Source organism: Gopherus flavomarginatus, chromosome 4 (genome assembly GCF_025201925.1).
Source record: "Gopherus flavomarginatus isolate rGopFla2 chromosome 4, rGopFla2.mat.asm, whole genome shotgun sequence".
NCBI classification, from domain to species: domain Eukaryota; kingdom Metazoa; phylum Chordata; order Testudines; family Testudinidae; genus Gopherus; species Gopherus flavomarginatus.
This window is the reverse complement of record NC_066620.1, coordinates 133,045,376-133,057,847: the sequence shown is the minus strand read 5'-3', so window position 1 is coordinate 133,057,847 and position 12,472 is coordinate 133,045,376. Positions and strand designations below refer to the sequence as shown.

The 12,472-nt window shown below is 43.5% G+C and overlaps 1 protein-coding gene across 2 annotated transcripts in view; it reads right to left on the bottom strand.

Moving 5' to 3' along the window:
- The window catches only part of AK9 (adenylate kinase 9), a 247,445-nt gene that overhangs the window by 173,114 nt on the left and 61,859 nt on the right, over positions 1-12,472 (bottom strand). The window lies entirely within an intron of this gene.

Below are 12,472 nucleotides of genomic sequence, written 5' to 3'. Positions count from 1 at the left end.
AACTGGATATTTCATCATATTGTAATGTCTTTCAGTGATACAGGAAAAATCATGGGCTAAATTGGTCTAATTCCACTGAAATATTGGAATGGAAATCCAATTCTGGAAATCCAAAAAGTTAAGTTTCTAACACAACATTGACTCAATCACATGGCACTCCACTCAAAAACTGCTGAAATCAATGAGAGTCATTCTAATTCTGCAATGGGAGTTGGTTTGGATAGGACCTAAACACATCAGCCACACTATCAGAGGCTCGTTCACCTGCACATCTACCAATGTGACATATGCCATCATGTGCCAGCAATGTCCCTCTGCCATGTACATTGGCCAAACCAGACAGACAGTCTCTACGTAAAAGAATAAATGGACACAAATCAGACATCAAGAATTATAACATTCAAAAACCAGTTGGCGAACACTTCAACCTCCCTGGCCACTCGATTACAGACCTAAAAGTCTCAATATTACAACAAAAAAACCTTCAAAAACAGACTCCAATGAGAGACTGCAAAATTGGAATTAATTCGCAAATTGGACACCATTAAATTAGGTTTGAATAAAGACTGGGAGTGGATGGGCCATTACACAAAGTAAAACTATTTCCCAATGTTTATCTTCCCTCCTCCCCTTCCCCCAGTTCCTTATATCTCCTCGTCAAGTGCTGGAAATGGGCCATTTTCATTACCACTACAAACAGTTATTTTTCTCTCCTGCTGACAACAGCTCACCTTAACTGATCACTCTCCTTATAATGCATATGGTAACACTCATTGTTTCATGTTCCCTCTGTGTGTGTGTGTGTATAGATATATCTTCCTTCTGTATTTTTCACTACATGCATCCGATGAAGTGAGCTGTAGCCCGTGAAACCTTATGCTACAATAAATTTGTTAGTCTCTAAGTTGCCACTAGTACTCCTATTCTTTTTATGGTCCATCCTGTGCTCCTTTGTATACAATGAGTTAGGGAGACTTTCCTTATTCAATATTTACTTGTACTTTGAATTGGATAGTGTTTTTCAAAAGCTTATAACAGGCTAAAATTCCACCCAGCTTTGTTGTGCTCATGTGCCATACCAAGAGAACATGGGCAGAGAATGAAGTTATTTAAAAACTCTGGTTATTAAAACACTGAAGGCATGTTTCAATCATGTTTTTTCAATACTCATAACTTGTCAAGTTTTGAGAATTTAAAAATAGTAGATTTTGACTAGGCCACCAAAAACACATGTCCAATCTAGGGACTCTGTCCCTGACAAATTTCAAATTCTAGCACCTCAATGAGAACAGTTAAAAATAATGAAAAATAATTTAAATTTTTTTTTATAACATCAAAAGGTGTATTCCCCCTCCCCTACCGTCTCTTCAGTCTCAAAAGCTGCTGAACCATTTTGGCTCAAAGTTTCAGAACATTTCATTCTCAATCATAAACAAGACATGAAAAATAATAAAACCAAAAGATTAAAGTTTGAGTAAGTTATGAGCAACTGACAAAGGCCCTATAGAATACTAAATGCCTAGGGGGAAAAAAATGGTTACCTACCTTTCCATAACTTTTGTTCTTCAAGATGTGTTGCACATGTCTATTCCACTGTAGGTGTGCATGCAACTTGAGCACAGTTATCAGAGAATTTCCCTTCAGCAGTACCCACTGGGGAAGCACAAGGGCCCTCTGGTCCCTGACACCACTGCATGCAGATATAAAGGGCAATGTTGCCCCCAGACTCCATCAGTTCCCAATGGAAAGACTCCAATAGAGAGGGGAAGGAGGACAGGTTATGAAATGAACACGTGCAACATATCTTGAAGAACAAGTTATGGAAAGGTAGAGAACAGTTTTTTCTTCAAGTGATTGCACGTTTCCATTCCACTGTAGGTGACTCTATGCAGTTCGAACTGAAAGTGGGCTTGGAGTGTATTTGGACGAGTGGTGCTACAATCCTTCTTCAAATCTGGCATTGGCTTTAGACTAATGAGAGATGGCATAGTGAGAAGCAAATGTATGGAGTGATGATCAGGTTGCCACCTTACGGATATCCAGAAATGGGAACATAAGTGAGAAAGGCTGCAGAAGTCACCTGAGACCTGGTCAAGTCACCCATCAGTTTACTTGGAGGTGCAACATCAGCCAATTGGTAGCATAAACCAATACAGATGAAAATATAGGCTGAGATCCTCTGGGTGGAGACTGGGTGGCCCTTTATCTGAAATCACGATGAAGAGTTGAGATAAAGACCTGAATGGTCTAGTTCGATCCTGGTAAAAAGCAAAACTCTAACATCTAGAATATAGAGTTTTTCCTTCTTCTTTACTTGAATGGGACTTTGGAAAGAAAGTTGGTAAAAAAAAAAATCACTCAAGTCATGTGAAATTTGGAAACCACTTTAGACAAGAATTTAGGGTGAGGTCAAAAGAAAATCTTGTCCCTAAAGAAAATTGTATAAAGAGGCTCTGATACTAAAGCCTGCAGCTCCTCTACTCTCCTAGGTGAGGTTATAGCAACCGAAAGCCACCTTCAGAGACAGGTGTAACAGAGGATAACTCATTAGCAGCTTAGACGGGGGACCCATCAACTTAGCATGCACTAAATTCAAACCCCACTGTGGAACCAGGCTATGAACCTGAGGGTATAATATGAGCAAACCCTTCAGAAATCTGATGGGAGGTGGATTTGAAAAAGTTGATCAGTTATCCGCAGTAGGGTGGAAAACAAACAGCTGCCAGATGGACTCGGATGGAACTAACAGCGAGGATTAGCTCTTTCAAAACTACAGATAGTCCAAGAGATGGCAAATCGGAGCTTGAGCTGGGAGGATGCCTCTTTGTATGGACCAGATGCAGAATATCTTCCATTTAGTAAGGCAAGTTAAATGTTTTGAAAGGGATTGTATAAGGTGGGTCTGTCATGAGAGCTGCTAGTTACCATACTCTTCTGGCAGATATAATGGCCACTAGGAATGCAACCTTCATAGAGAGGTGTAGTAACGAGCATGTAGCCATGGGAGTGCAATCGTGCTTCCCCTTAACTGTTTATATAGAACATACAAGCTACATTGTCTGTAAAAATCTGTACCATTTTGTTTTTGATTAGTGGTAGGAAGTGAGAACAGCTTGTAGTTCCAGCTGGTTGATATGAGATGGGACTCTGCCGTAGACCATTGGCCCTGTATAGAGTGTGTTTTCAGATGTGCCCCCCAGCCTAGGAGGGAAACGTCCATGGTGATAGTGAATGATGGTGGACTCTGTAGGAATGGCACCCCTCCCACCCTGCTGACATTGTCTGGATTGGTCAACCTTAAAAGGGAATCCTGGACTGTACTGGGCATGATGATGAGCTTGTTTATGTTGTGCCTATATGGGACATAATTTGTATGGAGCCGGGCTCATAGATACTGAATGTGTAGTCTTGCATGTTGGACAATGAAGGTTGTGGCATCCATGTAGCCTAGGATTTGTAGGCAAGTTCTGCAGACACTTGCGGGCAGTTCTGCACTGTTGAGATCAAGGCGGTTAGAGTCAGAAAGCGTTTTGTTGGTAGGGAAGCAGTTGCTTCAAGGGAGCGAGGTCTGCTCCAATGAATTCTGGGCATTGGACAGGTATTAGAATGGAATTTTATATGTTTATGTGAAGTTCTAAGATAGGGAACATATTTATCGTACATTGGGTGGTGTCTGTAGCTATGTATAGTGCTGATGCTTTCAGCAGACAGTTGTTTAAGTATGAGAATGTCATGATTCCCTCTCTGCATAGGTAGGCAGCTACTATGGCTAGTACCTTTGAAAATACCCAAGCTGCAGTGGAAAGGCCGAAGGGTAGAACATTGTACTGGAAATGGTCCTGTGCTATTGTAAACTGTAGGAATTTCTGATGAAAGGAATGGATGGATATATGAAAGTATGCGTCCTGGAGGTCGAGGGTTGAGAACCAGTCCTCGCTCTCTAATGCTGGGATTATGGTGCTTAGTGTGATCACTCTGAATCACTGTGTTTTCCAAACTTGTTGAGTCACCAGAGATTGAGAATAGGTCTCCAACCTCCTGTTTTTTTCTGTGTGAGAAACTAGTGGGAACAGAACCCCTTCCCTCTGTACTTGGTTGGTATGGGTTCTACTGTTCCCAGAGATATGAGATGGTTTACTTCTTCTCACAGATGTTCGTGAGAGGGGTCCCTATAGAGGGACGGCAAAGGGGAGTAGGTAGGGGGTTTGGAGGTAAGGAGGATGGAGTAACTATTTGATTATTTCTACCCATCTGTCCATGGTAATGTACTGCCAGATTGAGTAGAATGGAAGTAGACAATTTCCAAAAGCCTTGCCAGTTGGCCAGTTGTGTCAACACAGAGAGATGGGATTCTCGAACCCTCGACCAAGATTTCAAATCTGTTGTCTATAGGTTGATGGCTGAGAGATAGTAGTCAAAGGAGTGGACTGCCATTTCCTCAAAATTTTATTTCCACCCCTGTTGGTCGTAGTATCTATTGCGTTGTGTGTACAGAGGGGGTCAGAATCTTTGAGGAGTCTGATAATTGCTCTGCCGTCTCTTGTTCTTAGATGTGTGGATGTCCAAAGATCGCAAGGTGGCCCCCTGAGTCTTTCAAAGTGTGCAGTGTCTCATCCATTTTGTCTGCAAAGAGTTTGGAGCCTTTGAATTATAAGCACTCTATGGTGGACTGTACTGGCTTTGGAAAATTGGATAGATGAAGCCAGGAGGCTCTCTTCATAATGACCGCTGTTGCTATGGATCTCGATGCAGCTTGTAGCTCTATTCTGGTAATGAGGTGGCCCTCTGTGATGAGTGCTTTGTACTGCTCTTTTTTGTCTACTGGAATAAAGTTAATACATTCAGAGAGACTTGCGTAATTAATGTGATTTTTCCAATAGGGCCACATAGTTGGCAATTCTTAATTGTAAGGTTGCAGCCAAATATGCTTTGTCGTCGAACGGGATGAGCCGTTTCCAGTCTTTGTCATATGGGGTGCCTCTGTAGTATTGTTGTCTACCCCATTCGGAATTTTGTTTTCTTTTGGTACTTGTTTAACAGCCTTAGATCTAAAATAGGCCTGAGAAGCCACTTTGCCTTTGCATATAGGAAGTAAAGAGAATAAAATCCCTTTCCTCTGAACAACATAGGAACTTTCTGTATGGCCCCCATGAGGAGTAGAGACTGAATCTCCTGAAGTAGCACACTCTCAAGAGAGTGGTCCCTGAAGAGGGATGGGGAAAGAGGGTGGAAGTGGGGAACAGAAATACATTGAAGAGTGTATCCCAGTTCAACTGTGCTTAAGACCCACTGATCCATGGTGATACAGGTGCAAGCACTTAGAAAATAGGTCAGATGGTTGGTTAAAACTGGGGTGGGGAAAGATAGCACTGTGAGGAGTAGCATAATGCTCTCAACTGAGAGGTGAAAATTGTTTAGGTGACCCAGTTTGCCTAGAAGAAATAGCAGCTGCAAAGGAGGGTGGAGGAGAAGGATGCCTCTTGTAACTTCTGCGCTCTCTTTCTGGACAGGTCTTGAGAATGTGGCAAGAATGTTACCTGCACATTCTAGGGCACCCCACCTTTACCCTTCCTTGAGCTCAAAGTGTAACCCAGTTAATTTAGGCACCCCCACCTTACGGCTCCGAGTCAAAGGCACCTAACTTTACCCAGTTCCTAGGTCTCAAGGTCATCCTTACCTAGTCCCTAGGGCTCATGGCATACTCCCCTGTGGTTTTGCTGAGCCTTTTACCAGTGAAAGAGCCTTACACAGTAATATCCTTAATCTCTGTTTATTAACAGTTACCAGAACAGAATACACATGCTAAATATACAATGCTCATCACTCCCAGTAAGGCAGATGAACATTTCCTGATGGCCAGTCCAGACCAAGTTATCCAGGGTTCCAGCTTCTGCACAACATAGCTGGTAAGGTGTTGAGTTCTGGCAGCTCTGGTCTTGGGCTGTGTCCTGGAGTTAGGTTCCAAAAAACTTCCTTTTGGACCCTAGTTTATATAGTTAAACTTGAGTCCTGCTTAGCTATACCTTGACTATCATTTTAAACTAAAGTACTACAAAACAGTATTTTTCACCAATCCTAACCCATTATGAAACAATTCTTTAACCAATTGTATCCTACCACCTTAGCTGATTTAAATCTTGCAAAGTTAGTTATGCAACACACAGAAACAATCAAAGATTCAGACAGAAACCATACAGATAAACAATGGAGAAATAGGGACTATAAAGGCAAAACAATAAAGTAGTATAGACAGGGCTGCCCAGAGGTGGGGGCAAGTGGGGCAATTTGTCCCAGGCCCCTCAGGGGCCCCGTGAGCCCTGGCCCAGCAGTGGTCTGGGTCTTCGGTGGTGGGGAGCCTTTCAGTGCTGCCAAAGATGCGGAGCAACTGAAGGGCCCCCCGCCACCAAAATGCCCTGCAAGCCCTGACCCGATGGTAGTCCGGGTCTTTGGTGGCATTTTGGCGGCGGGGGGGTCCTTCAGTGCTGATGAAAACGCAGAGTGACTGAAAGGCCCCCTGCTGCCAAAATGCTGCTGAAGACCCAGACCGCCAGGTGAGTACAAGTGCCGCAGCTCCCTCGCTTTGCCCCAGGCCCCCTGAATCCTCTGGGTGGCCCTGAGTATAGATTTCACAAGCACAACTGTTGATAAGTGATTCCTTGCCAGACAGGATGCTATCAAACAAAGTTTTCTTTAACTATTGTGACAAAGCTCTATCCTTGTCTCCATGGGTCCCACGTTTCCTGGAGGATTTCGCTAGTCTCAGAGGCTCACTGCGACCCTCCACGTAGCCCTTTTCTCTCTAGAGGCAAGGGTCACAGCCTACTGAGCCATTTTCATCATAAGCCAGCGAGGGAGGTGAGGAGAAAGTATTCTCCCTTGCACAGTCTCTGTTGTCTCCCAGTCTCAGTGATTAATCAGGGGGAAAGGGGAACAGAGAGGGGAACCCGCCTTCTACTCTGGGCTCCAGCCCAGAGACTTTAATAGTATCAGCTATGATAGTTGAACTTTTAGAAACAGGACAAATACAATTCCCTGGGCTACTTCCCCACATCAACCCCCACTTCCTCAAGCTCCACTTCACCATTACCTCAAAGCCTCCTTCCTTGTGCCTGATATGCTCAATCTCTCCAACAGCACAACTTCCTCCCACAGCTCCTGACATGCACGCCCACCTGATTAACTGGGAGGTTTTTAACTAGTTTCAGGCAGCCCCTGATTGGCTTCAGGTGTCTCAATCAACCTAGCTATCTCCACTGCTTTCTGGAAGGATCTTAATTGGCCCCAGGTGTCTTGATTAACCTGGAGCAACTGCCATTTGGTTACCATGGTTATCAAGGTATGATTCCCCCATTCTGAACCTTATCGTCCAAAAGATGGGGTACCTGCATGAACCCCTCTAAGCTTAATTACTAGCTTAGAAATGATAGAGCTGTCACCATCCCAAAATATAGTGTTTTGGGACACTTTCTGGCCCCCAAACCCTTTCTTGGGGACCCCAAGACCCAAATCCCTTGGATCTCAAAACAAAGGGAAATAAACCATTCCCCTCCTTTCTTCCTCCCAGATTCTCCCCTCCCTGGGTTACACTGGGAGATCACTATGATTCAAACTCCTTGAATCTTAAAACAGAGAGGAAATTTACCTTCCCCCCCTTCTCTCCCCCTCCCAGACTCTCCCTGAGACAGAGACAGTGATCCTAACACAGAGAGAAATCAGGCTTTTCCTCCCCTACTTCTCTCCTTTCTTCCACCAATTCCCTGGTGAGGCCAGACCCCGTCCCCCTGGGGTCTCACACAATAAAAAAACAATCAGGTTCTTAAAAAGGAAAACCTTTTAATTAAAGAAAGGAAAAAAAGTAAAAGTTATCTCTGTAAAATCATGATGGAAAATGTTACAGGGTCTTTCACTTATAGACACTAGAGAGAAGCCTCCCCACAGCACAAATACAAGTTGCAGCAAACAGAGATACAATCCTTCCAGCAAAATACACATTTGCAAATAAAGAAAACAAACATAAAAATCTAATCCACTTTCTACCTATTACTTACTATTTGAATAGAAGAGACTTTTTCAGAAGATTGGAGAGTCTGTATACATGTCTGGTCCCGCCCAGACTCCAGAGAGAACAAAAAAAACAACAAAACACACAAAAAGCACAAACAAAGGCTCCCCTGCACCAAGATTTGAAAGTATCTTGTCTCCTGATTGGTCTTCTGGTCAGGTGTTCCAGGTTTACTGAGCTAGTTATCCCTTTACAGGTAAAAGAGACATTAACCCGTAACCAGCTGTTTGTGACAATGGTAACAGGGATTTGTTTAGCCTGGGGCTAACACACCCGTTTCTCACTACTTTCCTATAGACATCTGGCCTTGCCCTGTCACACCATCTTATGATCTGTTTCTTTATCTGGTGATGGTCGGTACTATTAGGACAAGAGCACCTTCTTAACAGCTCAATATTATATTGTTCTGATGCAATTTAGATGGAATATGAGGATATGACTCTCTGCTTCTTAGCTTATGTTTGCTGCTGCTTACTGCAGAGAAAAGCCTGAGACCTTAGGTCTGAAGCTGTTGGGAATGCTGTGGGCTTTCGTTTTGCTGCTAGTCTATAGATCCCCAGAGACTTAAGAGTTGCCTTTGAATCCTTAAGACTGTGAAGCATCTCTTCTATTTTATTGGAAAACAGTAAGGGACCTTCAAAAGAAAGGTATTGAATTGTTTGTTGCACCTCTTAGGGAAGGCTGATGACTGCTGCCAAAATGAACAGTGCATAGTGATGGAGAAAGCCATAGCTCGAGCTGCAGTCTGCCTCATCCAGGTTTGCCTGCAACGTTGTCCAGGCAACTAATTTGTCCTCCTCCACTATTACAGAGAACTCTTGCTTTGTCTCACCATGACGCTTGTCTTTGAACTTCAGGATATTATCCCATAGGCTGAAATTGTAGTGCCCAAAAAGAGCTTGCTGGCTCACAGTCCTAAGCTGTAAACTCCCTGCAGAATAAAAAGTTTCCTGCCAAAAAAGTCTATCTTATTTGCTTCCTTTCCCTTTGGAGTAAGAAGCCTAGAATCTCTGCCTCTCTTTTTCACTGCAGCAGCAATCACCAGGAAGCCCGAGGAGGGTGGTTGTAGACAGGGCCGTCCTTAGGATTTATGGGGCCCTAGGCAGTATTATTAAACTGGTGCCCCTATGCTGGATGGCAGCCCAAGCTCACAGCCTGGTGGGGGAGGGGGAGGAGGGACTTGACAGCAAAGGATAACGAGATGCCCAGCCTGCCTCATGGTGGCGGAGAGTCACAGTTCCCCCCAGAGACTTCCATGCACTCTCCCTCATGCAGAATGAACATGAAGAAAGTACCTAATTAAAAGCACTAAAATTTGGGAATAAAAAATGTCAGTCACAGGTTTTTTGATATGCCCTGAAGTTTGTCAGAGATTTATTTGCAAAAACTTCATAGTAAGGGTGAGTCAGCTGTCCTGCTGAATACAACATTACATATAATGGAATACATGATGCAGCTCTTCTCTGTTTTACATTTTCTTCATCAGTATTTCAAAGTTGAATTTATATTTTAAATGTACTCAAATCTTAAGCCAGCATTCCAGATTACTACATATTTAACTCACTGAAACAAAGACATTCTTTTAAATTAATCAGAGAGATTTAGTGTGTTCATAACAATGTTCATTGCTTTTAGAAAAAGGGAACAGTAATTTACTTTGTGTGATCTCCATAACAAGAGACACGGTTATGAAATTTCACCAACTTTAAAAAAATATGTTTCCAAAGATTTTAGGTATAACAAGGATTTTGTCTTACTAAGGTACTGATTTTGCTGGAGGGTTCTTTTAAAACTAGTTTGTCGGATAGTCAGAAGTAAAGAAAGGGAACTCTTTGTCCAGCTATCTGGAAGGGAAGGACTGTTGTCCCTTTAAGGGCTCTCTTCAGTGGGGAGTGGGGGGAGAGGTGGTGAAGGGATGGACAGAAAGGACAGGAAGACTTGGAAGCACTTTTTTTTTTAACTATAGTAATTAAAATGTGTATTTTAGATAAGGGAGGTCTTTTGAAGGATTTATTTAAAAAAACTATGTGTGAAGATCCACACATTTAAGGCTAAAGATGATTGTGCATCTAAAACTCTATGCAAGCGTTTTTTAGAAATGTGATTTTATAATCTTCACCAGCTCACTAATGAAATATTTTTAAAGCAAATTTTAAACTGTAGACTGACATGTTCTGTGTAAATATTACATTAATGCACAACTGTTTTTGTCAGTAAAGTCAGAAACTGACAGTATAAAAATTTATTTGGGCATAAGCTTTCGTGGACATCTGATGAAATGGGTTCTAGTCCACAAAAGCTTATGCCCAAATAATTTGTTAGTCTTTGAGGTGACACAAGGACTCGTCCTTGTTTTTGCTGATACAGACTAACAGGACTACCACTCTGAAACCTGTCAGTATATACCTTGGGGTTGGCAAATGCCTGTTAAATGGCTTTATTACCCCTTGAATGTCTCTTTAACAGTTTCAATGTTGTGCTAATAGGTCTGGCAGGCTGGAGGTTTTTTCACTTTTAACTACTAGATTCCCTCCCAAGGAAGACTCACCAGGCTAGAGCAGCCATCTGTGGGAGCCTGCAGGAAGGGTCAGAACAGGGATAGAAAAACAAGAGGATGGACACTAAGACCCAGTGGTGCCCCAAATTTTCAGGCACCCTATGCAGCTGCCTATGTTGCCTATGCCTAAGGACGGCCCTGGTTGTAGAAATGGATCCTTGTAAAGGAACATAATAGCTCTTCTCCACCCTTTTAGCAGTTGGAGGCAGGGAAGATGGGGTCTGCTATAAAATCCTGACAGATTCCAGATTCCCCCCTAGAGGGTCCTTCAAAGGCAAAAATGTCCATGCCTGTGTGACCTTTCCTGTACCTCTTCTGTTTAGATATCCAGAGTTGCAGCCACCCTCCTCAACAAATCTGGATGAGCTCTGAAATTATCAGCAGGGAGAAAAAGTAGACTCATTCACTCTGCCTCATCAGGTGATGTAGAAGAATAGACTAAGTGTGTTGAGGAGGCCCCTGCTCCAATTCCTCTACAGAAGAGTACTGAGCACGTGTTTCCATCTGCATGGTACTGGTCTTAGTACCAGAGGAGATAAGATAATGATCTTTCCTGCAGATGCTCCTGGTGCCTCGCTGAGGTAGAAAGGTGGTAAGGGAGCAGAGAGGCTCTCTAATGTGGAGGGAAGACCTCAAGGGCCACTGGCTCTTAGAGTGCCGAGGCTGTGATTGGTACCACGGCAGGCAGGCACCCCACTACAGCTACTGGGAATGGTTGAGGCAACAAAGGTTCAGCTTCAGAGTCTGATGAGGAGCCCCCTTCCACACACCATTGGGGAACTGACCTGTCAGTAGCTGAGAGCCAAGCTCTGAGTCTGGAGAAGGGAATACTGGTAATATCATTGTTGGCTTGCCTCTAGATGGAACCCTATTCAGAGGTGCCACGAGAGAAGAAGTGGTCAGTACTCAACAGTGCTCTGGGGCTGGACTTGGGGCTGTAGAAGCGTGTAGTTCCAATCCAACTGTGTGAGATGCCTGAATTGCAGGAAAAGACGGAACCGACAGGTTATGGATATCCCTGGCTACCTAAAAAACCTCAGGTGTTGACAGCACAGGAAAGGGGTCCTGGATCTGCAGTACCGAAAGGTATGCTAGGTCATTCAGAGATTGGTCTCAATAGACCCTTTCTGGGTTCTGGAGTCAGCAATCCCTCCTGGCTTATAGAGTGCTCCTGGGGGTGCGACTTCTTTAAGCACCCCTCTGAGTCCTTGCGTCAACTCAGAGCCTTTGTATTAGACTTGAAAGGCCGCACTACTGAGTCTTTAAGAAACTTATGCAGTATCTTCTTAGGCACCAATGATGTGGATCTACCTGTGGACGCCATCAGGTCAAGTCTAGCACTCCTGACTGACTTGGATGTTCTTGGTACCCATACAGAGTGGAAAAGTTCCGACAGTGGATGAAGCATAGACTCCCTAAGCTGGTACTCAAGTCAGGCGGCCCTGTCCATTTTCGAGAAGTGTTTGAAACCACTACAAATGTGACATTTGTCACTTACCTGAGCCTCTCCCACACACTTAAGTCAGCTGGGGTGTGGGTCAATCACAACATAGACCTGTTACATGAACAACAGGCCTTGAAGCCAGGAGAACAGGGCATTAGTTTGGTAGCAAACTGGGTACCCAACTGGGCACTGGTAACCCTACACTAAAAAAATACTAATCTATACTTATTCTTATAACTATTTACAGATATTCTACAGATATACTAAAAACTAACACTACAGGTATTATATGCACTAAGGATGGGAAGATAAGTAGATACAAAGATCACATCTCCAACAACAACCACCACCACCACCACTGCTAGCAGTAGGAAGGAACAGAGGTGGGGTTGGGGGTAGCGTGGCCCTT